This window comes from Grus americana, chromosome 14 (genome assembly GCF_028858705.1).
Source record: "Grus americana isolate bGruAme1 chromosome 14, bGruAme1.mat, whole genome shotgun sequence".
NCBI lineage: Eukaryota > Metazoa > Chordata > Aves > Gruiformes > Gruidae > Grus > Grus americana.
The window spans coordinates 18,714,744-18,740,488 of record NC_072865.1 but is presented as its reverse complement, the minus strand read 5'-3'; the positions used below and the strand labels follow the sequence as shown (position 1 = coordinate 18,740,488).

Below are 25,745 nucleotides of genomic sequence, written 5' to 3'. Positions count from 1 at the left end.
GGTTCCAAATCTTGCAGCTTAAACCCACGTTAGAAGGTAGAGCGATGGAGGGCTGGGCTTAAAGAGCTTTGAGGCTGCTCCTGAACCTCCTCCTCCTCTTTTCTAACAGCCGCGGCCGATGCTTTCCCAACCTGTGGCTGTCCAAGGCTTTGGAGTCCCTTCTGCTAGGCGAGGCGTCCCACCAGCTCGCCTGCCCTGCTGAGGCTCCGCGGCGCTTCCGAGCGCTCGGCGCCTTGAGAAAAGCAGCGAGGCAACGTCTGCGTCCCTGCCTGGCTGCGCTCGCCCCTTGTCTCCAGGCTTACATTTCTATACGTGTGCTGGTTCTGCTCCGTGACTGGGAATCCTATTATTATAGTAATAGTAGTAATAATAATAATAACAACCCAAGTGGGAACTCAGAAACTTACATCTGGAAAGTTCAGGCACGAAGGCTGTTTTGTTTTACTTGTATTTTTGGTTGCTTATTTTTATGACAGATCTGTATTTCAACAAACGTTATCTCCTTGCCTGTTATAACATATCGGAAAAGAGTAAACAAAGCCATTAATCATCATCTCCCATGCTCTGCTTCCTGGGCATGTCAGATCATTCTGGAGGGGAGGGGGGCAGAGAAGCAGAGAGCATCTGTTCCCTCGCTGGGGAACTCCCCCAGGGATGCCGCCGATCGGTGCCTTCTCCTTCGGGGAGGTTTGTAAAGGGGGGAGGACCCCGTGGCAACCCCCCGTGCGTCCCGGAGGGCTCCGGCTGCGTCTCCTGGGCACAGCCCGAGTCCCAGCCGGGCTGGCTGGTGATGGTTGTCTCCTTGAAGGCCACAAAGATCCTGGGTAACCGCTTACCTAGTGTGATTTTCCAGTAGCTTTTGACACAGCTGGCCACGAGAGCGGGTAAATTCAGCTGTTAATTCTACAGCACCCGGATGAGGTCATCCAAAAATGCCCCACTTATCCTTTAAGGTCACTAATTGTCAGAGTCTTGGTCTTCCCGTGACAAGCATTAGTCAGAGCGTTCCTGGCACGTGGCAGGACAGTGGGAGCGCGTGCCTGGACCATCGTGCGGCCGGTGCTTCAGTCCTCACCAGGTGCTGTTTGGACATTGCGGTTTCATAAGGCTGTTGGCCTTGGGAAGGGTGTTTTCAGGTGACATGACAGCAGGACGCTGGCACACAGCTCGGGGGTCTCCGAGTCCATCCTGGAGAGCGGGACAGATCTGCTTCCCCAGGCCTCGGCCAGGCCGGGAGCTTTGATGAGAGTGAGCTGGGAGAGTTTGATCGGTGTAAGATGGTGGAGATGGCGGCTTTTAAAACACTCGAGAACATGGGTGGCACCGTACCGCACGGACGCCCCTCCGGTTGTGGGCACGCTGCGGTTCAGGCGTGGGTCGGCCCGGGCAGTGCTGACAGTGCCAGCTGGACGGGGCACCCGAACGTGCCTCTTTACTTCACCCAGGAAAGAAATTTTATCTGGTCCAATTAATAGATAGGATTTTTTTCCCCCTGTAATTTATTACCTGTCTCTGCTTTATCACTTTTCTAGATTTCCCCCGTCATCCGACTGCGTGTGTTCGGAGGCACGTGTGCCCTCCCAAGCTCAAGCTCAGGTTTCAAGCTTTAACTCCTGCCTTCCGTAAATGTTATTTCAGTATCATCAGTAGCAGCTCTGTTTCTGCTATTTCAGAATCCATAATGAATTAAAACAATTTGTTCTTCAGATCATCTTTTAGTCATTAGCTAATGGCGGTGTTACTCAATTGATCAGCTCAACAAAGGCTCCTGGAGCTCCCTGCGTCATGAAGCCTCTCCTCAATCACTGATTTTGATCTGGGGTTCAACTAAAATGCTACATAACGCTATTCTGACATCCAATTTGTATACCAGCCACTGGAAATGTAATCTGGTTGTGTTTCACAAGGAAGGCTTAAACTCTTAGGATATTTTAAAGAAATGGCCAAGTTTTCCAATACCTTGAATAGGTTTTTTTGGGAAAGAAAAGATGGGGCAGTGAGCCTTTGCAAGGATTAACTGGCCACCTGCCTCTCCGAGGAGCCCCTGCATGGCGACTTCTGGAGGATGCTGTGCTCTCGATGCCTTTTCCAGCCGTGCAGGACATCTGGATACCGTATGTCAGACTTTCTGTTGGGGCCTGCAGGTGTTGAAGAATCTTAGCTGTAAATGTACTTGTCTGCGGCCTCGTGCATTAAGAGGCAAGATGTCTCTTGAAATAACTTCTGCAATTAAGATGCTGTAAGATTTGGGTAGTTTAAGCGTTAGCATATTCTGCCCACTTTGAAGAGGTGCCATAGCCAACTCTTTCCTGGTCGGTGTTTTCACGTCAGTCCATAGATTCTGGGTGTCTTGGAGACATAGGTTCTGGGCGGTCTTTGCACGCTCACATCTTCACGTGTTACCTTCTAGCAGAGACTATGAACCTGTGGACGTGGTTGAGTTACTGTGAGATTGACTTAGGTGTTAACCGTCAGCATCTCAGCTAGTCCTTGCTCTTTGCCCATGCTTGCTTTTCCCCTGGAGTAAAAGTACACGAGCTTTTGTTCTTAGAGTAACAAGCAGCTGTGAGGTGCTGTAAATTGAGCTTACACAATGGTATAAATTGTGTTTATCTCGCTGTAACTTCTCTGCATACCCACACCCCTTGCAAGATTTCATACCTGGATGGATCCACCAGACTATGCAGGGGACATGAAGGGAAAAGGTCTGTATGATTCATGATACAGGACTTTTATCCTCAGAGTTGGCTGATTTAACCTCTTCCCATCAGTTTACTCGGAGCAGCTAGCCTATTGCACAATAAGCCAAGCCAGCACTAGTTTCAAACCACACGAGATCTAGGATACTTTGAATCAGGAGCCACAGGTTTCAGTCATGTACCTCAACTTCAGACAACACGCAGCAAGCCAACGTTTGTCCTTCTGAACAGAAAGGTAATGTAACACATAGCTGAAAAACTGCAAAAACCAAACCAGGCAACAGTTACAGCTAAACCCGGACGCTCCCTTGGCCAGCTGAGCAAGGTGCCTTTTCTGGGGATGTCTTTTCTGAGGCGTTGGGTGGCTGCCTGTCTCATCTGCTGGGGCAAGGACGGGGCCTTTGTTGAGGGGGGGCCAGTCCCCTCGAGAGTCTGTCTGCCTGCAGCTTGCTCGCTCTCCTCCAAGGATGGCTCAGGGACGATGCCCTCCCGAAGTCTGTGCCAGCCTTGGACGACAACTGTGGTCACATTTCTCTCTCTTGAGTTCAGTCGGTTAATTCATACTAGAATAACCCATTGCCGCTCACCGCAGCCGTGTTTTCTCATGCGTTATGTTACAGACAAGAACTGATTTCAGGAGCTGTTGGTTACCTCCTTGTGTTAGTATGCTGGCATTTGGTTGTCCAGAGAAATACCTGAAGCTCACCTTCCTGGCGTGATCTACTTCTCGCGTTTCTGTCCGAGGAAAATACCTTTAATCTGTGCCTGGAACTGACTGACTTTGGTTTCTGAGTATCATACAGAGACATAATTTGCTTGGACTGTGAAACATAAGCCTTTAAAGTACACATACCAAGCACTTAAGGCAGTTAAAGTGTCCTCTCCTCCTGGGAAGCAGGACTCGACTCATTAGGTGGAGTCCCCTGGACTGAAAAGCCGCTGGTCATTCCCTCAGGTCATCAGCTTCACTCGGGCAGCTCCAATTACCTCAGCAGAATAGCATCACCCATAACAACCTAAGGAAATCAGGAAGTCACCGAACAAGGGAAGTAATTACAGCTTCTTTCAGGACTGAAAAAGCAACCTGTTCTTTTACGACCTATCGAAACCATGTGTTTGCCTTTAGTGGTTAAAATAAAGGGTGTGCAATTTGGGAATAATCCAGCTATGAAGTTTCTTTAGTAATTGGCAAGTCCTGAAAGGTTTTCACTTCTGCAATTTAAAGGTGGTGAGCGTGAGATTAATTTAATTTTCTTTTAGATTAGCCTTTAAGGGACACTACAAAACCAAAGAATGACATTTTCAAATGGTGAACCCACATCTCACCCGTTTGACATAAAGATTATTTTGTTAGCTACCTCTAAATTTCATTTATGATGTGATTTAGTCATGCTGTAAACCAGAATGTCGGTCACTGTAGCTGTATCAAACATTCAGAATTCAAAAAATATTTACCCCTTTCAGAAAAAGGTCCAGCATGTTACTCAACCCTAATAGTAGTATTATCAGTTTACGCAACTCGCTCTTGTTTTTCAGTCTTCATTTCAACACACCCATTCATTTGATTCGGATTCAACTGATTCTAGGCGGAAAAAAAAGTGTTTGTTTGCAATAAGTCTACATGCGTTTTTGTCAAGCGCTTCTCAGATGTTCGGGGTACAGGCACGTGCCATTGGTTTAATGGAGGGAGCTTCTGTACGTCTGAGCATGAACCCTCTATTCTTTTTTGAAATAAAAAGTCCGATCGCACACGGTGCTTAGCGCTGTGCTTAGACCGAGCATATGACTAATCTGGCTGAAATCAGTGGGATGACTCAAAACACTTAAAATGATGTGCATCCCTGCCCCAGGGCCAAGATACAGGACGTTTAATGCTGGGGTTTTCGTCTCAACTGCAGCTCATTCAGTCTTTTCTCTGGGAAGGTCTTTAAAAAGCAGAATAACAAATACATTAGAATATTGCTCCTGACCTTTGGTAGGGAGGGCGTCTAAAGATTACATCTCGATTTTAATTTAAACATTCAGTAATTGGATCATCATGTTACATTGTTCTGCATTTATTCAGTATTTGTGTGTCAGATGTTCAATGTCCTTTATACCATCTCATTTAGTTGACAAAGGTGACCTGGTTTTTCTGTTAACGAACTACCTACAAATCTCTGCCTGTTTCTCAGGTGTGTTTGTTGCTGGTGAAGCAAACGGCCGTATCTCCGGCCGGCTGTGACCAAGCACTGAGCCACGGAGACGTGACCCCGAGATGCAGCAGTTGGTGCTTCTGAGAACGAACTAAAACCTGAGTAAGTGCCTCTGTGCTTAGCCCTCCGTGCGGGCTAGATCCATACCTTCCCAAGAAATCATCCTTCGGTTTCCGATATGCCAAGACCTTCCTGCTGCTGGAAAATTTGCAGTATGCTATGTATTTTTTCAATTGCCGCTAAAGTGTTTTGAGTTTCGCCCTCTAAACTGGGCACAAAGGTCTCCCTGAACCGAGAGCAAGGGCAGCATCTCCTCGGAGCGGCAATACTGGCTGCTAATGAAAATTTAGAGAGAAAAGGAAAATAATAGCACCCTTCGTTGCCAAGCTGTTTCCAAAGGCTCTGCAATCCTTTCTGCTCCCCACACGCTCCTCTCTGCCGGGGTTTTCCCAGACCCGCTGTATGTTCACTGATTCATCCTCTCCATTGCCGAGACACCTAAACATTTCCAAAGGAAGACAAGAAACCAGGTCAGCAGAGTGGAAGTAACCAAGGAAAAAACCACATATTCTTGTATTGGGAGAAAAGTCAGAAAAAAAATGAATACAGTGAAATGGGATTTAAAAAAAAAAAAAAGAGAAAAGAAAACATCCACGGAGTGGATTTGAAAGCCGATGTCTGACAGCTGTAGTATATTCGGTGTCTAACGTCCCAACGGCTCAATGAGAAAAGCAAAGCTAATGGTACAAGCTCTGAAAATCCCATGTCCGAGCTATTTTGGGTCTACTCAACAGAGCTGCTAAAATATAGCTGCTCTCTAATTGTGTTTGTCCCTGAAAGTACTGGGGAGCAGTCTAACTTGAGACGCAAGCTAAGGTGCCACAAAAAAGATGTCAGTGTATGTCAAGTGGTTGTCCTCCCTGCTGTGTGCTTGTCCCTCAACAGCCTGAACGGAGGCCACCGTCCCAGCCCTGCGTCCCCAGGCTGGTCTGCAGGACCTTCGGGGGACTGTCTGCAGTTCTGCATAGACCAGCCTGACCAGCAGAAACCTACCGACCCGACGAGGGAGAATTTCCTTTTTGTTGCCCCCAACAGCTCATACCTTTGACCCTTTCCCTGTTCCTTTCCCGATTTTGTTTTTCAAAGTAGCTGCCCGCACAGCTGGTGGTGTGTGGCTCACCCTCACAGCGGTGGGTTCCCGATCTCAAAATACGGATGTTTCAAGCCAAAACCTTTTCGGATCGAACCCCACATGCATTTTATCGGCTCCTTCAGGGCCATGTTACAGCCTGCACGGAGTACCCACGAACGCAGCTAGCTGATCCCGCCACCAGCATCCCGCCTAGCTCGGGCGATCGCAGCCACGGCAAACAAACTGCGCGCAGATTGATTTCACTCTCATTTTTGCAGCTCGAGCCAACTGGGAATGTAAACCGCACTGACCAAGGAAAGTTGGGGAAATTGCCAGTGAATGCAGAAAAAAAGAAAAGGAAGGAAGATGTGGAAAGCAGGAGGTAAGAAAATGAACGCTGTTTATTTAATACTCAACATGTTGATTTGGGTCAGGCCTCGCAAATGGCTACAGAAGTGATCTGCCCTTTGGTAGAGAATAAGACCTCGGCTCAGTCCTTCGGTCCCCGGGTGGGGATTAGCTGAATTAATTGTTTGGCAGAGACAGCAGGTAGGTACAAAAGGTAAAACTCACCCGCCAGTGCCGTTCTGAGGGGCTGGTTCAGCGCACTGTAGGGTGTGGTGCCGGTGAGGAAATCGCGGTTCGCATCTGGAGTCAGACGTGGAAGGAAAATACAAAGATCCAAAATGCCTTTTCCCCCAGATTTTACGAGTGTTCAGACCCAAGGGCTGGTTTTGACTCTATGAAGGTAAACTTAGTCCTCTAGAGGGCATGGTTACACTGATTATATATTTAATAATTAACTAGTATTACCTTGGCTATCTGTTCACTTTTGCTGGTGTAAATCAGGAGTCAGTGAACTGACACAGGTAGAGTTTCATTCGCTTTAAACCTCAAAGGTTTTCCATATCACCGCTCTTCTGAGGAGGCTGATCCTGTACGGGCCAGAAGGTTTGGGTTTGATCACCGGGGAAGCTTTCCAAGAGGTAGCTGTAATTCTTTCCTTGTGTGAAAATCAGCGGATCTATTTTTCGCATGTATTTATGCTCCTGCTTTGGTTAATCTCAGCATCTCTTGGTGGCATCTGGGCTGGGTCATCTGAATGGTAGCAGAATACGGGGTTAGTGTCCATCCTTCTCAGAACGCCTGGCACCTCCAGACACTAGATGGCAATTACTGACGTTTGGGCAGTCTGGTGGTTGAACTCATTCAGCCAAATCTCAAAGTTAACAAAACTCCGCAGATGTAAATATGGCCACCATCTGTCTTACTGCGTGCGTTTCCCTGGTGTGCAAACAGAGCAGAGGTTTGAATCCGGGACCTCGTAATGCAAAGGAAGATGCTGCACTAGCTGATCCAAAAATCCACCTCCTCCACTGAGGCAGCACAAACTGTGCAAAGTTTTAATCTGGAAGTCACGTCTTTTTAGAGCTTACACAAGGTTCATTTGTCTGTAATGCAAACACCTGTGTTTTATTCAGTTTTACAATATTTAAATCCCCTTATAAAATAAACGGCTACTTGCTGGAACGTTACCCATGCCGTATGTCCAAGATCTGATGAATTTAAAAGCTATTTTCTAAGATGCATTGGAGAAGGAGGAGGACTGAAAACAGCCATCAGCTAGTATTACAAATAGAGAAGTATCAGGCTGGTTTTTGTGGCTTCCTTCAGCTTCTGAGTACATTCCACTCGCATAACATGTTAAGATTTCTTTCTTGGGTCATTCATAGTGCCAAACCAACACCTAGGAACTGGGAAGTTGTTAATCTGCATTAATTTCTTATCATCACTGAGCTGTGCCGCACGGTATCGCTTTACTTCTCTTCTTCAGTTACACTTGGAAGTCATCCTCAGCCATCGCATCCTCCTTGTCCTGGACCGTGATGATTATGATCTTACATTTTCTCAATTTGCTCGCAAAAAAAAAAAAAAAATAAAATAAAATCCACATTGCCTTCTTTTGAGTTCTTTCTCATGGCTGAAGAAGTGATGTTCATAACTGGTTTAAAAGATATCTACTGACCTGTGGGTGAACCAGATTCCTTGGCTTGAATCTATGCTTCCCATTTGAACGTGGGCTGCCCTTCCCTTGGGCTGTCCCTGCTCCCAAACATTGGCCAAAGCCAACAAGGATTCGTTGCCTCACACAACGTTGTCGTTAGTGGGTTTGCAGGAAGAATACAGTCTAGAAGAGAGTCTGGTCCCAGAAATTTGATGCTGACCTGATGATTTGACCTTTCTCTGAAAATGGATTAAGGTGTTCTGAGTGATATCGTAGATCTCTTTTTTACTGCCAGACGGTCATACAGTCTAGGCCAGGTTTATGAAATGGCTAAAATAGCAATTGCTCCTGTAAAATCCAGGCTGGGTTTTTATGCACAAGAAAACATAGCTTAGTTTCTAAGAAAGATTAGAATTTACCGGATGCATCCAGTGAAGCTTTCATTCTCCATTTTAGGACGAGAGCCAGGCATAACTCTCCTTCAAAATAGAAAAAATGATGTCATTTTCTATTCTCCCTTTTGTCTTCGTTTTCAGCTAATACTTGGATTTAAGAGCAGCAAGGACTTCCTGCGAGAACTAAGCTAGTGCAAATGTTCAGCTGATTTCTCTGTGCTCAGCCCGCTCGTCTCTCCGGATCCACTTGCTGCGTCTGATCTTACTTCAGAGTTCTGGGGGCAGATGTGTTCTGCGTTGAAATCAGCAGGTCCCTGGCCTTAGACACCTCAACTCTTGTTCCAGCGCTAATGCTATTATCAGCAATAAAAATAACAATCGTTATTAGTTATTAAAAATAACTAGTCACGCAAAGCAAGCTCTGAAGCTGCAGTTACGTGGCCAGAGGTACTCCGATGAGCTCATTTACAGCTGATCCAGATACCTCGGCATTATGCTGTAGTCTGCGGTGTAGACATCCCTTGACGCCGGTGTGGGCTGGACGGACTTGCGTAATTTTTTGCAGCATACATGAAAATGCAGCGTGAAGGCCGTTAGAGAGGAAGGAGGGGGTTGGAACAGGGCTGTGTTGGCTTCAGCGCTGGACATGCTGTCTCAGATCATTGTTACTGCAACCATTTCATTCTAATTCATCCATATCAACCGGTTTTAGGTCTTTTCAGCGTTTCGCTCTTGCCATCATGCTGAAGAAGGCTTTGGCCATGCTTCATTATGCTTGGCTGGTGTCAGCGAAGGAGTGAATGACACCGTTATCCAAGTCTATCTCTCCACCACAATGCAGACAGCCAAGCGCTGTTGGCCCCGGTGGATATTGCTCAGCAGATCTTTGTCAGGCTTGTTCAAACAAGATCTGTTACCGTTGACCTACCGGCTAAAAGTTCATGCCTCTGACTCCAGGATACTTCTTGTCTTGGTGTCATTTGTTCATTGAAATAATGAGTTATTGTAAGATTAGCACATTAAGAGGGGTTTTTTGTTTGTTTGTTTTAAAAAGAAAGGCATTCTCTTGCCATCAGATGCCGGGTAGGTAGTTTGTTCTTTTGCTTTCTATTCCAGCGTGGGTTTGGGTTCATGAAACCGAGAGAATCTAAGCCTTGAACAGAGCCAACTGCTTTACAAACCTCCCCAAGCCTCTGCCAATTTAATTCATTGCTGGCTAATGCAGCTCAGGCTTCTTTTAAGTGAAAGGTGCCAATCATGCAGAATTATACAGTGGTTTTGAGCAAAGCCAACTCACCTGTTTGCTGGAGACTTGAATCAGACCACCAAACACATTTTCACTTAGGCCTAGAAATGAGCCAAACCCACAGAGTCCAGATCCAAATCTGGCTTCAGGCTGTCACGGTCTGATTCTGATGGACTCTATGGCTTCTTTGCTTAAAACACCAGGAGGAGATCTAAGAGTAACTTCAGATTAGACCTCTGAGGCATGACGGAACATCCAGGCCTGGTTCAGGGCCACCACGGAGTATGGCCTAACTAACTTTTCACTCTCTAGACAAACGAATTTACAGATTTTGTTCTGATCTACTTTTGATGTCTTCTGGGCTTTTACTTTTCATTTCCTCATTTCCCAGATCCGTACAAGACCCTAGATCGATTCAAGCATTGCACGTCAAAACTGATGGTGGTCCATCTTACTTTCACACTGCTTCCTTTACACGTAGAGCAGCATGCATTTTGGATCCGACATCTGAAATAGCTCGTTTCCTTCATATTTCTTGACTGAGTACAGGGGAGCTGGCTGTGCTGCGACTGCAAGGAGGAAGGTTAAATTTCATCAAGCCTTTTTTCGAAGAAAATCTAAGAACTAGCATTTGCTGTGGGGGCTGATGAGCAGGCCTGTGCGTCTCATTTGCACCCTCTGGATCCCAAGTTCAAATCTAACAGACCGAACAAAACTCTTCACCTTTCTAAGACAGAGGCAGTGCATACTGTCCAGTCTACCGCATTCCGTTATTTCATGGGACGTCTTGAGACTCAAGGTCCTGCCATCTTTGTCGAAATACCATAAGAGAACACAGAGCTTTTCACAAGGGGGTTTGTCTCAAAGTCTGCAGTCTAAACGTTTCTGTGATCCCTCGGAGAGTATTGGCAGGCAGACACCTAGCATAGCGTTGGGGGCTGGTAGCCGTCCCGTCAAAAATTAATTTCCGAAGAGGAGTGTGACTTCATCAAGCCCAGCAGCTCTGCCGAGGGTGCGCGTGGAGGTTCCCTGGGATCGGAGGTCAGGCGTGTGGCTGTAGATCTCTGGAACTGTAGCATTTCCGAGTTGAAATTATTATTGCTATGTTTTCAAATTTCCTTTCAAGTTCCTAATTACCAACAGCCAAACCAAACTAGCTTGGAGCCCTAAGTGTCTCTGTCCATCCACAGCCTAACAGCATTGCCAGGCGATATTCTCTTACACTACTTAGTACAAATTATTTTCTGTCCCTTCAATGTATTTCTACTTCTAAATAGTACTTTTGATTCTGTTTTTGCTTCTTTCTCCTCCAGTGACTCTACCTCTGTGGAGTCCCTTGCCATCACAGATCAAGGGCTAATTTTTTCAGGTCAGTTTGTGGGAATTTAGGTAAATAAGTGGGTATTCCCATAAATCATGTATTTTCAGAGGTCAGTGAAAGTGCATATATTTCCATTGCCTCTGGAGAGATTCTTAGCCTTAGCTTCTTGATAAATCAATTAAATTTCCTTTTGCTGACAAAAGCGAGAATAGCGCTGTTTGCCGACTCATTGCATGCACATTTTTACTGCGTTCCCCAAAGAGTCCGCCCTCAATACCTTGACTCGACCAAATTCCCACTGACTTGAGTGGCAGCCCGAGCTGTGGAAGGAAAGCAACGACCAGCATGAAGGAAGTGAGCAGGCACGGAGCGCGCTCAGCGCGGCAGCAGGAGGTTTGGGTCCCAGGACTGGTGCTTCTCTGCTGCTCCAGTTCCCCAGCGTGTCCGTAGGCGGATGCGTGCCCGGTCTCCTGCAGCCCTGACACGTGGCACGTGGGCACCGCTCCCCTCTCGGCATCTCCCCGCTTAGAAGCACAACTGAGCTTCAGGAGAGGAGAAAGCTATTTTTGCATGAAATGGAAAGGACCTGAGTGCAGAATAAGGACAGAGAGCGTGAAGCAAGGCGTGCTGTCTCCAAAATGAGTTAAAAAAAAATACAGATGTAGAAACAGGTGTTCAGGATATGTCTTTCCCACCTTACATCCCTGTCCAAGCTAATCCACATTTGAGGACACAAAATACTGTAAGCATTCCTGCTTCTCCCAATACAACTGCATTCATTCTTCCGTCCCACAGCTTTCAGCACCAGGCATATTCCATCCACACAGAGCATAGCTTGCATACCTCCTCGACCACAAACACACATCCTACTCATAGTCTTCCATGCTTGCAAGTGCAGAGCGAGTGGAGAATATTATACTTCACTTAGATATTGGCTGTTGCTCCAAAGTGTGTGCGTTAAGCAGGAGATCCTCTTCATCTTTGCATGTGCTTGTCGGTTGCAGAAGTCCAGACTGTACTGAATTGCTTCCTCTTCTTTAAAAATAATCGGTGAATCGAGGGAGAAACTGTGATTAGACACTTGTTTCAGTTACATAGAAATGGGTATCACCTTCAGGTGGAAAAAACCACATGTAGATCTGGCCCACAGGTGGCTGCGCTCACTGAATCCTGAGTTCTGAGACAAAAGGCAAGTCACGGTGTTCGCTGTAGACCATCTGAAATGTTTGCACTCCTAATCCTGATCAGAGTGTTTGAATGAAAATGATGCACAGTTCAAACTAAGGCATGACTATGATTTGGTTTTTTGCTCGGTTCCTGGCAGACAGACACTCAGGTGTGTATTGCAGCATGAATACGTATGGTTAATTCTTTGTGGTCTCAAGATACTGCAAAGTAGTTATCAAAAGGACATGCCGGGTAAGGAATTGTAGCCTTCACAGGGTTGAGAGTGGCAAAAGGCTCGCCGGAGCCCTAGGACTGTCTCTTTCTTATCACGGTGTCTTTAGTATCTGTACTCAAGTCTCCAGGAAGAGGCTACGAGACGGCTAATGCCTCTTCTGGTACCGTACCTCCGCGCTGCCGGGCAGTATTGCCTCTGCCCTTCAACACGCCCAAGGCTCTTCTTGCTTACTGGCTCCTGGCTGCAGCACCAGTAGGATTTTGCGGTGTTTATGGCCATAGTATATCCCAGAAAAGCCACGTAGGGGGCCAGGCCCCATGGCAATGCTTGTTTATAGGATGCAGCATTTGCCGGCAGCCACTTTCAGTTCCTGCCTAATCAGGCAAATAAGGAGGGCTGACATTTCACCTGCAGCCACGGGCTTTTTCACCTGCCCATCCAGGTAGCCTTTCTTTAGCTCACACCTGAGGATCTGCATAGGTGTCATTATTTCAAGTAACATCGCTGATGTAATGATGAGATGAAAAATGAGTTCAGGAAATGTAGATTTAAAGGCTGCAAACTAATGGAAGGTCAGGAAATCAGAAAATTGCACTGATGGTACAAAGCCTTAAATGTCTGCAAGTCTGGAACGACTCAAATTCAGCCTGGAGTCCACTTACTCTGCACTGAGAGGTGAGACGTTTGTACCTTGCTGGATGGGATAGTGGAGAAAATGGTGTTTCTATTCTGAGTCACATTTCTGCAATTCTGTATGATGCTACAGGAGCCCCTTGACAAAGGGACGGGAAGGTTCCGCTGTAGTCCCACACCTCCGGCATCCTCCCTCTCCAAGAGGCTCATTGCAGCTCTCACCGGGGGTGCAAAGAAAAGAGGAGGAAAAAGAATTGACTTGGCCTCTGCGGAAATACTACTCTGGAGTTTGCCCGGCTGCCAGACGTGGAAGTGGCTGGCAGTGGCAGAAGGGCTGCGAGCTTTGGAATTCGGCACATTTTTAATTCTCATTGACTGATATTTTGCGGGAAGCTCTGAAGCGGTTCGCACATCATCCAAACCTCCTCACCCATTCTCTTGGCACCCGGCACAGCTGCTGAGGAGTCGAAAGCCGGGCTGGAAATCTGCAGCCGGGGAGTCTCCCCATTAATTCTACCATTTCACCCTGCAGATCTGACCTCTCTCAGAGTGATTTGATGTTTCTTTAAGCAACACCCCGTCTCTATGAAGAAATGCCAACAGAGGAGAAGTTTCAAACTTGCTATTTTTATTGAAGCTGTTGGAACAGTATGGACATAATGTAAGTATCTGGACCAGCCAACGGGGTGTCTGTCAGTCAGTGACTCAGTCTTCAGATCAGACAGATGCAAGCCCGTATAAACAGGTTCAGCCCAAAAGTCATGATAATAAATAATTTATTTTTGTACATTTCAAAACACCAGATACAGTAAAGTGAGTGTTTTCGTTGGAAGCAGGCATTACTGGTCGGCTGTATTTGCTTCCCGCACCAGCAATAACATGTTCTGAATGAGCGGAGGGAGAGTCCGACCACCATTCTGCCAGAGCCGAGTTGGTTCTTGGTGGAAGGCTGCTGGCTCTTAGGAAATACTCTGAAATAAATTCATGCACTGTTTCGAGGTACGTGGCATCGTCAGGTTTGCACTCCATCACTCGGAGCACAGGAGAGATCACGTCAGCCAGGTGGGCATCTGGAGAAAGCTGACTTTTAAGGTGGTTTTTTTTCTCATCGTTTTGGGATCGCTGAGTCACGCGCAGCAAATGGAAAATGTCCCAGGACATTTAAAGATGATTTTAGGTCACGTGGACTGCCACGTAAAACTGGGAAAAGAAATATGTGGCAGAAACATGGAAGCTTGACAGGGAAGACTTCTACGGACACTGTCCTTCATCCAGAGTCCTCTTTTGGATCCAGGTGCCACTCTTCTTGCAAAGGAGATGAGGGACACTAACCAGGGGTCACCCTAAAATACTATTGCCTGCAGTTTGGAAGAGCATGGTGCTTTGAGACCTCCTCTGTGCTATCAGAGGATACCTAGAGGTACATGAATAGATCACACGGTGATATCAAAGAGGAGCTCTTCCCCAGGGCTGCTTTGGGCAGATCCATGGCACAAGCCCTCTCTTCCCTGGGACCCCGCTCTCTAACCTGGCATGGAACGTGCAGGCTGCGGAGTTCAGGGCTCGGGACCGCCTTGAGGAATGTGTAGAAGGAAAGTCCGTGAGCAAAGGTGAGACTGTCGTTCCCAGTCGTCTCGTAAAGCAGGGTTGTGCGGGATGAGGACACTGAAATACTCAAGGTGAGGAGGACAGCAGCTTGCTCCGAGGAGCCCGTGGCAGCTCCGAGAGCGGTCAGTTGTGCTGCAGAACCAAACAGGCTGAGAAGAGCCTGACCGAATCTGCAGGTGCCTGAGTTTGGTGTGAATGGAGCAAGCTGAGCCGTGATGTTTTAGGGTTCGTATCAGGTGGGCATGGAGTACTTGAGATCCCCAGTGGGCTGACTAAAGACATTTTAATATCTTGTTCATGGTCTCGCTGCCTGCACGCTAGGTAAAATCCAGTATAGGAGCAAAAATATATGCACAAAAATGCAGATGAGGTTTCCAAATACTTCAAATGCTCTGTGTAAGTTGTATTTAGAACAGAACTCATCAGTAAGCTGGATATGGTCTCGCTAGGAGAAAGGAAAAATAACGCATGCGGTATCATAAGCAGCATATTCCGAGATAAGTGGTCTCTCAGTCGTCTTCCCCACGCACCTAACCTTGAGGACCAGCAATATGAACTCTCGTGCAAATCTTTAGCCAAGATCTCTGTTTAATGTAGTCATTTAGGAAGACTTACAAATAGATGTTTATTTTAAATATCCTCTAGCTGTGCATGTATTGTATTTGCCTGATCAAGGAGAAGATACAAACTGCTTTTCTCACTCAACACCCAGGGAAACTGGGCAGATGTCTGCTGCATCTTTGGGTGTAAACCCGGGGTCACGCGCACCCCTATTTGCAGCAGCCCTGTTCACATATTTGCATTTATAAATGGAGGTGCTGATCTGTCTCCATTTACAGATCGAATGCAGGAAGTTTACTAGTAAGAAGTGAAAAGCTTTTTGCAGCTGCTAACTCTGCAAACTCAGAGCGGGCCGTGCAAGTCAAAGCTGCTCGTGCGTTTATTAGTAGCAGCAATAAAGGTCCGTTGGGTTGATAAGCGTAGAGATGACTTGTCCTCCCTGTGTAGCTTACAATTATTTGTGCAAGTAACCTTCTAGAGCTGATGGGCAAGAAGGAGCGCTTTTTAATAGTCATCACTCCCTCGGGTACAACTACACTTCCAACACCTGCAAGGGCCAGAGCACCTCTGCCAACTCAAACATCTCTCTTCAGAAGAATAACTAATACTTTAGAATAACTATTAGAGCAACTAATGCTTCTTTGACAAGTGGAGGATTAGGTTCACATGTCCTAGAATAAAGCACCCAAAACGGTTTCGTTTGAGGCTTTCGGAAAAGGTGGAAGGGAAGAGAGTGCGGAGCAGATTGCGTTCACTTAAGGTCCTTCATCAACGGGACGGGAGGGCACCGAAAAATAAATAGCGAAGCAGGTACAATCCCTGACAAATACTCTTACAAACCAGACTCTCGGGCTGGAGGCTCCAAACTATCAAATACTCTGTCAGTCTCAGCAAGCTGGTAAATAAAGGAAAGGTTCTTCCACATAAATCTTCGGAGCTGATCCTCACAAAGAGTGCTTTCAGCCCGAGCTCCTACTTCAATACTCTACGGCCGGGGGAGAGCACAGTGAGTCTTATTTACGCATCCAGCAGCAATTTATGACAGGCACCATCTCATCTCAAGGGTCTGACATATGCATGCATCGCTGTCCAATTTGCAAATTCTTGCATCTAAAAGTTTAATAAGCTCTTCATTTGATTTCTTAATGTTTTTCACAGAAAGTGAACGTTTTTCCTGGCAGAGCAGGGACTGTGAGCTCTTTTATCTGCGCCCCATAAAGGGCTGGGATGTCTCTTTGAGCTTGGCCAATAATTTGAAAGTAATCCAGATTTTGTTTTTCCTGCAGGTTTAAATGAAAAGTGAATGTTTTAAGTGGAGGAGTAAGAGGTACACTGAATTTGGAAATGTGACCACAGCAGCAGCAGAGCTGTGGAAAAATTCAAGGAGTTATTAAAAATCGTTAAAACTCAATTGTTTAGAAATTAGGCTCATAGCTTAAAAATGACGTTTTGGCAAAGCTGGGCGAGTTACCCTTCCCATCATATATTACACGAAACCTCTGCCATATGTCCAGTCTTAGCTGGCCAGGAGTGTCCCCGGGAGTGTCCCCTGGTTGCCTCAAAACCCGCGAAATGACCACAGCACAGCATTTCCAGCCATTGCTCATCAGCGCTTGAAGAAGACCTGGTGCTGGATTCTAAATTACTGGAAGCAAAGATGAGCTTCTGCCACGTACATCGTTCGGGAGCGGGTCTGAGTCCTTGGAGAGGGAGGCCGCTGAAGGAGATGATCTTGCTCTCCCAGGATACTGCAAGTATCCGAAGCGAAGCAGCTTTGCCTTTCTTAAGGCCGAGCTGCTTCTCTCACGCTGGAGGAACAGAAGAACATCTGGTCTTAGCTACTGTTTTTCAACTGGATCATCTTGTGCCTCACTAAAATGAATGAGAAACATATGCAAGCTGTATTTTCAAAAAGTTGTATTTCATTGATGCAACTAAAGTAGTGATTTTCACATGCAATTAGATACACAGATGTAGACAAGCAACAATTTACACACACACTACATTTCCAACGAGGCCCTATGTACATTCCCATATGCTTTACACATGCGAAAGACGCACATGGTGAGGAGGCATGGGAAAGTATTTACATGTGCAATTGTATCTTCCCACAGCAATGCCTGGGAATTAGAAAGGACTAACTTAGACAATATTTTGGATGTAAAATCTGATGACACTTTCAATTCTGTTCTGCAGGCCCCACTATAAATAATCCTAATTATTAATTATGATCTGCCTACAACAGCACTTTAGCAGGCACTTTGCAGATAGGCCGGAGACGAGGAGCTCAAATCACCCTCGTGTCATTCTGTTTTCGAGAAGTGTTTTGGAATAGACATCGGTGTCCAAAGCCCTGTAGAAACAGCCTGTACGCAGACGTCTCCGAGACATCGATGAAGAGTGAAAAACTGAAGAGCAACGTAGTACAACCAAACCAAAATGTTCAGGAGATACAGGTCAAGATCATAAAAAAAGGGTTTTTTCAAATGGTTTTATTTTTTCACAATATCACGTCTTGAGTCCTTTTTGAAAAGCTATGGGAGCATTTTCTTTACTAAAAAGGTAAAAACCAAAGTGCTGTTTTCCCAGAAGCACCACTTGCAGGAAGCAGAGCGAGACTTCGGGAGGAGGCGAGCGGCTGGGGACTTGGCGTGGTCCTTAGCGGCGCCTGCTCTCCTGCAAGGGCCCTCGGGGCCATGTGCGGGCTCCCGAGCCTTAGGTCTGCAGGCAACAGGACGGCAACGTTAGCCTTTTCTTCCTTAGGCGTGGCTGAAGGTAAAGGCAGGGTGGGGTGAAGATTGTGTAGTGGTTGCTGATGTGATAGTAGGAGCCACTGGGGGGAAAAGGCACTCTTAAGGAAATGTTTTTTGTCTTATTCAGTGCAAATCATTTGCTTTTTCAGAAACAAATGGGTCTGCGATCTGATCTAGGACAGATCTGTAAGAACCACTGAAAAAACCCCAAACCCTAACGACATTAAAATATTTGTTGGGGGTTTTTTTCAGAGAGCAGAGCGCGTGCTGGTGGTGCACGTCTAGCTGCCGTGGAGCCAGTGCAGTGGACTTGCTCGTTCTACCGAAAATCTTCAGTGTTGAGTGGGACGGGTTGTGGCTCGCTGCGATGATACCCTGCAGTGTCTCCTCCTGCGTAGAGATCTACAGCAGCTGTGACTCTCCTCTGGCTGGTAAAATGTGCTGTTAGGACGCAAAAGCACGCACGGCATCGGCCGCGCAGGGAGATCGCAGCGAGGACGTTGGAGGATGGGATCGTGGACAGCAACAAGAGCTGCTGGTCATCTTCTCAAAGCTGGGAGACGGAGGTGAGGTGGGATGGCCTGGAGAGGGCCCTTGGGCCCTTGCCCAAGGCAAGATGGTGAGGGCAGGGATGGGTGAGGGCAGGCTGCTGCAGAGAGGGATGGGCAGGGGCTGAGGGCAGTGGCAGCTGGGCTGGGGGACGGATGGAGGGTCGTGAGTCACAGCCACGTGAGTTTCCCACAGCTGACCGCGTAGATGTGCAAGTCCTTACACCCGAAATTACCTGCTCGAATCCTGGCTGAGAGCTTGCGACAGACTTCTGCTCATTTTTCAAAACAGATCATTTGTGTGACCCCTTGAGTCCTTGTTCCTACTCACAGGCCAAACAAGTGCCAACATACTGAAGAAGTGGAAAAGTTAGTTTATAGACGGGAGAAAAGGGGAAGGAAAAGAAAAACAAAACCCAAGTTATTTCCACAGTGTTTGCATTCCCATGTCTTAACCACAGTATTCCCAGCACACGGATTTTTATGGCGCATCTGAAAACCAACCACAATGCAAAAGAAGCTTCAAAGTTTTTTACGGAAAGCAAAGCTGAGAGGGAGACATGGAGAGGGAAGTCGGGCAGCGAGGAGTGCCAGGCTTTGCTCCCTGCCTCGCACCCCACTCTCCTGCAGACCTAGCCAGGACCTCGCTCTGCAGGTGACCCAGGAAGGCGGCATGCGTTAAGGACGGGGAGATCTGTAGACCTCAGTTGTTTAAGGGTTTTTACGTATTCACGCAGATTGACAGACTGGTAGGGGTTGGAAGGGACCTCTGGAGATCATCTCATCCAACCCCCCTGCTAGAGCAGGATCACCCGGAGCAGGTTGCACACTGAATGGCATCCAGGTGGGTTTGGAATCTCCCCAGAGAAGGAGACTCCACAGCCTCTCTGGGCAGCCTGTCCCAGTGCTCGGTCACCCTCAGAGGGAAGAAGTTTTTCCTCATGTTCAGATGGAACTTCCCGTGTTCCAGTCTGTGCCCGTTGCCCCTTGTGCTGTCACTGGGCACCACTGACAGAGCCTGGCCCCTTCCTCGTGACACCCGCCCTTTAGATATTTGTAAGCGTTGATGAGATCCCCTCTCAGTCTTCTCTTCTCCAGGCTAACCAGCCCCAGCTCTCTCAGCCTTTCCTCACACGAGAGATGCTCCAGTCCCCTCATCATCCTCTCAGCCCTCCGCTGGACTCTCCCCAGTAGTTCCCTGTCTGTCTTGAACTGGGGAGCCCAGAACTGGACACAACATTCCAGATGTGGCCTCACCAGGGCAGAGTAGAGGGGAGGAGAACCTCCCTCGACCTGCTGGCCACACTCTTCTGAATGCACCCCAGGACACCGTTGGCCTTCTTGGCCACGAGGGCATATTGCTGGTCATGGAGAGCTTCTTGTCCTCCAGGACTCCCAGGTCCTTCTCCACAGCGCTGCTTCCCAGCAGGTCAGCCCCCAACCTGTCCTGGTGCCTGGGGTTGTTCTTCCCTGGCTGCAGGACCCTACACTTGCCCTTGTTGACTTTCATTGGGTTCCTCTCTGCCCAGCTCTCCAGCCTGGCCAGGTCTCACTGAACGGCAGCGCAGCCTTCTGCTGTGTCGGCTGCTCCTCCCAGCCTGGTGTCATCTGCGAATTTGCTGAGGGTGCACTCTGTCCCCTCATCCAGGTCAGCGATGAATGTGTTGAACCTTGTAGCAGGTTGAGGTAGCAGGGCATGACCAAAACACGTGTACGTGCAGCTCCTTTGTGCCTGGAGTTAAGCACAGCGAGTCCTGGTGCTGTGGGTGTTGCACGGGTGGGGAGGGGTGGGGGTCAGGGACCGGCAGCGTCCCGCGCTGTGCCTGGTGCTGGGTCACAGCTGGAGAGAGGCGAACAGAGGCACCTGTGGTGTTACGTAGGATGTGCAAGTGTTGGACGTGGATGGGGTGTTCTGCTGGTCTGTGTTCGGTTAAGAGCTGCAGGGATTAGTGCATTTAGTTGCCCTAAACGTGTATAGCTACAAACAGCCAAGGTTGCACCAGCACCTGCGTACTCATCACCCCCACCAAATTCTTCCTTATTAACAGCCTGTATCCATTGCACAGCCTGGTTTATCTGCAATAAATAAATTGCATTATGGCATTATGGCTTGGTCCGAATCCGCTGCGTATCCAGTGACGCTAGAGACTGGATTTAAACATTACCTCAGCGGCTAGATCATGGTCTGATCTGTTACGCTGCAAGACCTGATGTCACAGTGAGAAAATCACTGCTACCCCTGCCAGATGAACTGCGCCGGGGTTGCGGTGTGTGGCAGCGCACGCCAGCGTCAGGCTGCTTCGGCGAGAGGCAGCGAATTGTAAGAGTTGTCTGCAGCGATTTCTTCCTTGAGCAATACCAAGAGTGTTCGTAAACACCTGATACCCCACGTTCAAAGGGTCTGGCACCAAGAAAACGGGTCGGGATTCAGAAGCAAAAGAGCTCCAGCCCGTTGAGCTCCTCGCAGGCTGAACTCCCGCCCGGCCGCGGGTAAATTCAGAGAAGTGTCCGCAGCAGCGGTGAACCAGGCTGGTCTAACTCAGCGTTGTGCCGAAAGGTAGCCAAGTGCAATGAAGTATTTTCTAAGCAACTCTTATTTGTATTCAGGAGTTGAGACTTTCTGGGAAAATTTCCCAAATTAAATGGAAAACTAATTCCTTGCAGCCACCTAAGCGTGACTGACATGACAAATGGTGAGGTGGCAACCTGGAGCCATCGCTGCCTGTCCTCTCCGCGCGGCGTGCTCGGCTCAGCAGCGTTTCTTTGTGAGGTGGCTGAGGTTCTTGCGTGCCTCTCAAACCTCTGCCACGGACCGGAGAGAGACTCTCGGCTGGCTGGAAACAGTATGATTTTATCGAAACCAGCCAGGAGGTAGCAGGGTGCGTCAGCTGTGAGCCTGGGCCGCTGCGTTCTGTTGAGTCTTTCTGTGGCTTTTTTTATTACGTTACACAGGTTTTTCCCTTCGGGACCCCAGCGCCTCTCCCTGGTGGTTTTGGGGTCTCACAGCATGCCTTGCTGCGGAGAGCGGAGCATCAGCGCCAGCGCTCTGCGCCGTAGTCGAACACAGAATCGGTATGATTTTTGTGACGTTACTGCCAGCTTGGCTTCTGTAAAGATCATAGATCTGCTGGCTGAGACAGCGCATGTCTCCTGTGTAGGAGACCGTCTTTGCCGAAAGGGCAGTCAAAACTATTATCCCAGTTTAAGGGAAGAGAACAGAACCCTAGAAATAACTTAGATTTTCAAGAGAACGTGGCTGCTACAGTTGGGGCTAGCTGAGATGTTCGCCGGGCATTGAATTAACGTAACCAGGCTCGTGGAAGAGCATCCCGAACCTCCCAGATGTGAATTTTTCTGGTATAACCGGGGGGGATTTCCCAGGTCCGTCCTTTCCACCAGCATGGCTGTGTCCCTGTTAGCACTGACACTGCATCTCTAGGACATCTGGATGTCAGGTGGCCTGCTGAAAGCTGGAGGGGCACTTGGAGTCTGTTTTGGGATACGTAGTGTGCCCAAGAGCCTGGCTTATACATTTGCAGGGTAAATAGTCGCTGCATGCATGTCAGCAGTACAGCGCGTGCGCCGCGAGGCTCGTGCATCTCGGCTGTTACAGACTCGCAGTCGACGTGCTAGACAGCAGATTTGCAGTTTGCGCTCACGTTTCCATCCCGGGCGCGTGCGGCTAACTGCACACACGCTTCGGGAGCACGCATCCCAATTCCCTCTGGGATTCCCTGTCCAATACAGCGGCTCCGAGCTCCCACTGCACATCTCACGATGGCGCGAAGCACCGCGGCTCTGCAGCTTCCCGTTCGGGCGAGGGCTGTCCTGCCTCTGCCGTCGCTCCTGCTGGGGAGCAGCCTTGGGAGAGAGTCGGTACCAGCTCGGCTGTCCCTGCAGCCTCTTCCCCGCCACAGCATCCTCTCCAGGCACGTGATGCTGGAGTAGGCGCCGAGCTAACGGAACACCGGCCCCAACGACACCCCAAGCAGATGCGGGGGAAGCGCTTTCCCAGGCAGCGAGTCCATCCCGTGTGATGGAGCTCCTTTGCTCTCCGAGGGTTTTGTCAACACCTCAGTATTATTAAAATGTTGTTTTTAAAGTCAATTTCCTTTTCTTTTCTTTGTAGTTTATAGAGTGTTGCTGAAGACCTTCTCCCAGGCTAAAATGACGATCAGTTCCAGGTTTGGAGTCATATCAACAGTAGGTTCGTGATTTATTTCTAAGGTGCCTGTGTAATTACCTGTACCCCACACACACCTCCCATTCACACTGAGTTTCCCTGCAGCTAATGAGTCTTCCCAGGGAGGAGGAGGAGGAGTGGTTGGTTCACTAAACTCCCCTGCAATAAATGAGCTCCTAAAATGGCTCCAGCCTCTATAAAGACAGAGTGTCCCAAAAGCTGTCAGGCCTTATTGTAAATGTAAACGGCTCGGCTTTCTTAAACTGAACATTTCTGCCAAACTTTGCCAACAGCATCGTGTTGATGTTTTTTTTTTTTTTTTCCCCACTGTTTCTGTTTTGGTCAGAGCGTTGATGGATTCCTTTGGCCATCATAGCTTCTGTCATCTGTACCAGCATGTTGCCTGCGCAAGGCAGGGTTTGGCCAGCGGTGCAGAGCTTACAGCCCCAAAAATACTCTTAAATATTTGGATATCTGAGTCCAACATGTGCTGAAGCTGGGAAATGTTTGGAGCAGTGGTTATGTCTCAGAATTATGAAATGCTGCCTTTGGTGCTGAGTTTCAGTGTCTTTGCCACGCAATGATGGGATGAGCTTTGTCAGCCTGAAACCAGGTGTGGGTATCTTTGCGGGATTGCATTTTTGCCCCAGCTGCACGAACGTGGGCGTACCAGTATGCTACAGGGAGGCGACGCAAAGCGGTCCGTGGCGGGGTACCTGGGGGAGGTGGGAGGGAGGATTTAGAGCAGCCAGCTGGTTGCCGGCCCCATTTGTACGAGGTAGCCCAGCGTGGGGTCGGCAGCCGGATCCGGTGAGGGGACGGTGCCAGCTGCTGACCTGGGTGCCGGCCGGCGGCCAGCCTGCGTGCAGAGCAGCTCGGGGCAGCCTTTGAACTCTGTCTGAAGCGAGCTGTGCGTTGGCCCCCAGCGTAAATGAGAGCAGCCTGGAGACTGTTATAAATTACACGAGTGCTCTACCCCAGAGGCAGGCACACATCTGGCCGGGCTCCCGTCGGGGGAGCGGTGCTGGAGGGATTGCTTTGGCTCTGCCTCGCAGTCGGACTTCCCTCCGCCGGGGTGATCTTCTCATGGCTGCTTGTAGCCGCATTGGGCTAGCAGAGCTGGGAAGTCATCTCCGTCTTGGCTTTTCTGGAATATTAATCCTGAGGTAAAGCGGTGTCGGTCTCTGTGCCTGACCTCTTGCCGCTGACCAGCCTGCCCGAGGTGGGATCGCCCTTCTCCCCATCACCAGCAGCTCTCCTCTGGATTCCTGGACAAGGACCTGCCCCAACGGCGGCCTTTTCTCTGCCCGGGGCGTGGATCAAACCCAGCAAAACCGCGTTCAGCCGAGCTCCAGGTGCGGTCTGAGTTCAGGCACCCTCTGCTGACATCGTCCGACCTGTGTGCTGGATTGCTGCGCCCAAAGTGGGTGGAGGTCACCCAGACTAACGTCCCTTTGCAGCCTCGCGCCCTCCCTCTGAGGAGGGATCTGGGCCCCTTACGTTTGATCTAGACCTGAGATACCATTCTGCATCTGCCACTGCCTTTTCAGGTTAAAAGATTTCAAGCTTTTACGTTTTTGTGTCATCACTTGGAAATGAGTTTTTGAAGAGGCAATCGGGAGAAAAAAGCAAAACCAACCACCAGTGCAAACTAGTCAGGAACCCTGATAACGTCACTTTTTCCTGAAATGGGCCATAAACAAAGCAGACGGCAGCTCTGGGGTGTAATGAATTCTCACGTTGACACAGACCACTTAATTCACTTACCTGCAGATAATTTAGCCACCCTTGAGGATGAAGAGCCTTTCCAGCGTACTTCCCCTGGCGCAATTCAGGTGGAGAAGGAAGAGCGCAGGCCAGTCGGATGGGCACCGGGCAGGCCCTGGGTGCTGTGCTCGCCATCGGGGTGAGCCGTGAAGCGCTTGCTCGGAGCACCGGCTGTGCACAGCTCCGCTTTCCGTGTGAACCGAGCAGTAATCGGTCATGATGTCGGCTTTCTGCTCAGGAGGAAAGTCCATCTTTTCATTTCAGTGCCCCCGAGTATCCTGAAACTCTTCAACTAGCAGAAAAATGACATGGGGAAAAAAATGGCCAGAATTGGTTTTGCTGTTTATTTCAGGTAAATTAGTATGATTTCAGATCTATTAGCTAATGTAGTTCCTTTTATACACGTAATTCTTAACATCAGATATGAGTTTTGGAGGGTTAAATGTTTGGGATCTGGAAAAAAATGCCCCTAATTGATGGAGTCCTGTCAGTCCGACAGCCAGGCTCACCTCCTGCATCGGTCCCTCATCCCGGATGCTCTAGAGATGCTACTCTAAAAGCCTCCTGTCCCAAAACCCAGGGCATTTCCAAGAAGAGGAAGACTGTTTGGTTTTTAGCTTCTCGCTCCCATCGAGGGGGAAATACGATTGCACATGCAAGGGCTGAGCCACTGCCCGCGGTGGATTCTGGAATACGAAGGGTATTAATTCTAACAGCAAAACTTTTAAAGACGTGCTTAGGTATTTGCAAGATCACTTTAAAAATATTGTACAAAGGGAGCGTTATCAGAGACAACCCACGCTAAATGAACGATGATAATGATGAAGTAGTCGCACTGACAGAAGACACTGAAAATTTCAGAGTTTTGGGGAGAATTTCTAAAAAATCAGGTTGTCCAGATGAAAGCCTGCTTTTGTTCTGCCACTCCGCTGGACGCCTGGTAGGAGCTGGAAGTTGGGAATGAGATGCTCCCATTGCTCTCCGAAACACTACATGTTTTGGTAGGAAAGCATCATCTCCCAATTCTCCTCACCGTCTCCCGGTTTGTGGTTGGTTTGTTATTTTCCTAGAATTAAGGCTTTTAGATGCAAAAGGAACGTTTTTAGGAATTCAGACAGTTATCCCGGAAGAGTGAAGAATCCATCGTGGAATATATCCATAACCCTCATTGCAGATGTCTAGGCGAGATAAGCACCAGCCGTATGTTGCACCTAGGTTGCACGTGGGGCCGGGTAGCAAAGCGCGCGGCCCCGTAGGACACCCTCGGCGGTGGAGGGCTGTAGTAAGAGTTGTCTGG

The 25,745-nt window shown here is 48.4% G+C and overlaps 1 long non-coding RNA gene across 1 annotated transcript in view; it reads left to right on the top strand.

Moving 5' to 3' along the window:
• Positions 1-24,563, top strand: part of LOC129212826 (uncharacterized) — a 115,790-nt gene extending 91,227 nt beyond the window's left edge. Inside the window, exons 2-5 of the long non-coding RNA XR_008579293.1 lie at positions 4,874-4,996; positions 6,305-6,408; positions 22,628-22,705; positions 24,455-24,563. This is a non-coding gene — a long non-coding RNA (uncharacterized LOC129212826). The remainder of the gene's footprint in view (positions 1-4,873; positions 4,997-6,304; positions 6,409-22,627; positions 22,706-24,454) is intronic.
• The last annotated feature ends 1,182 nt before the right edge of the window (positions 24,564-25,745 follow it).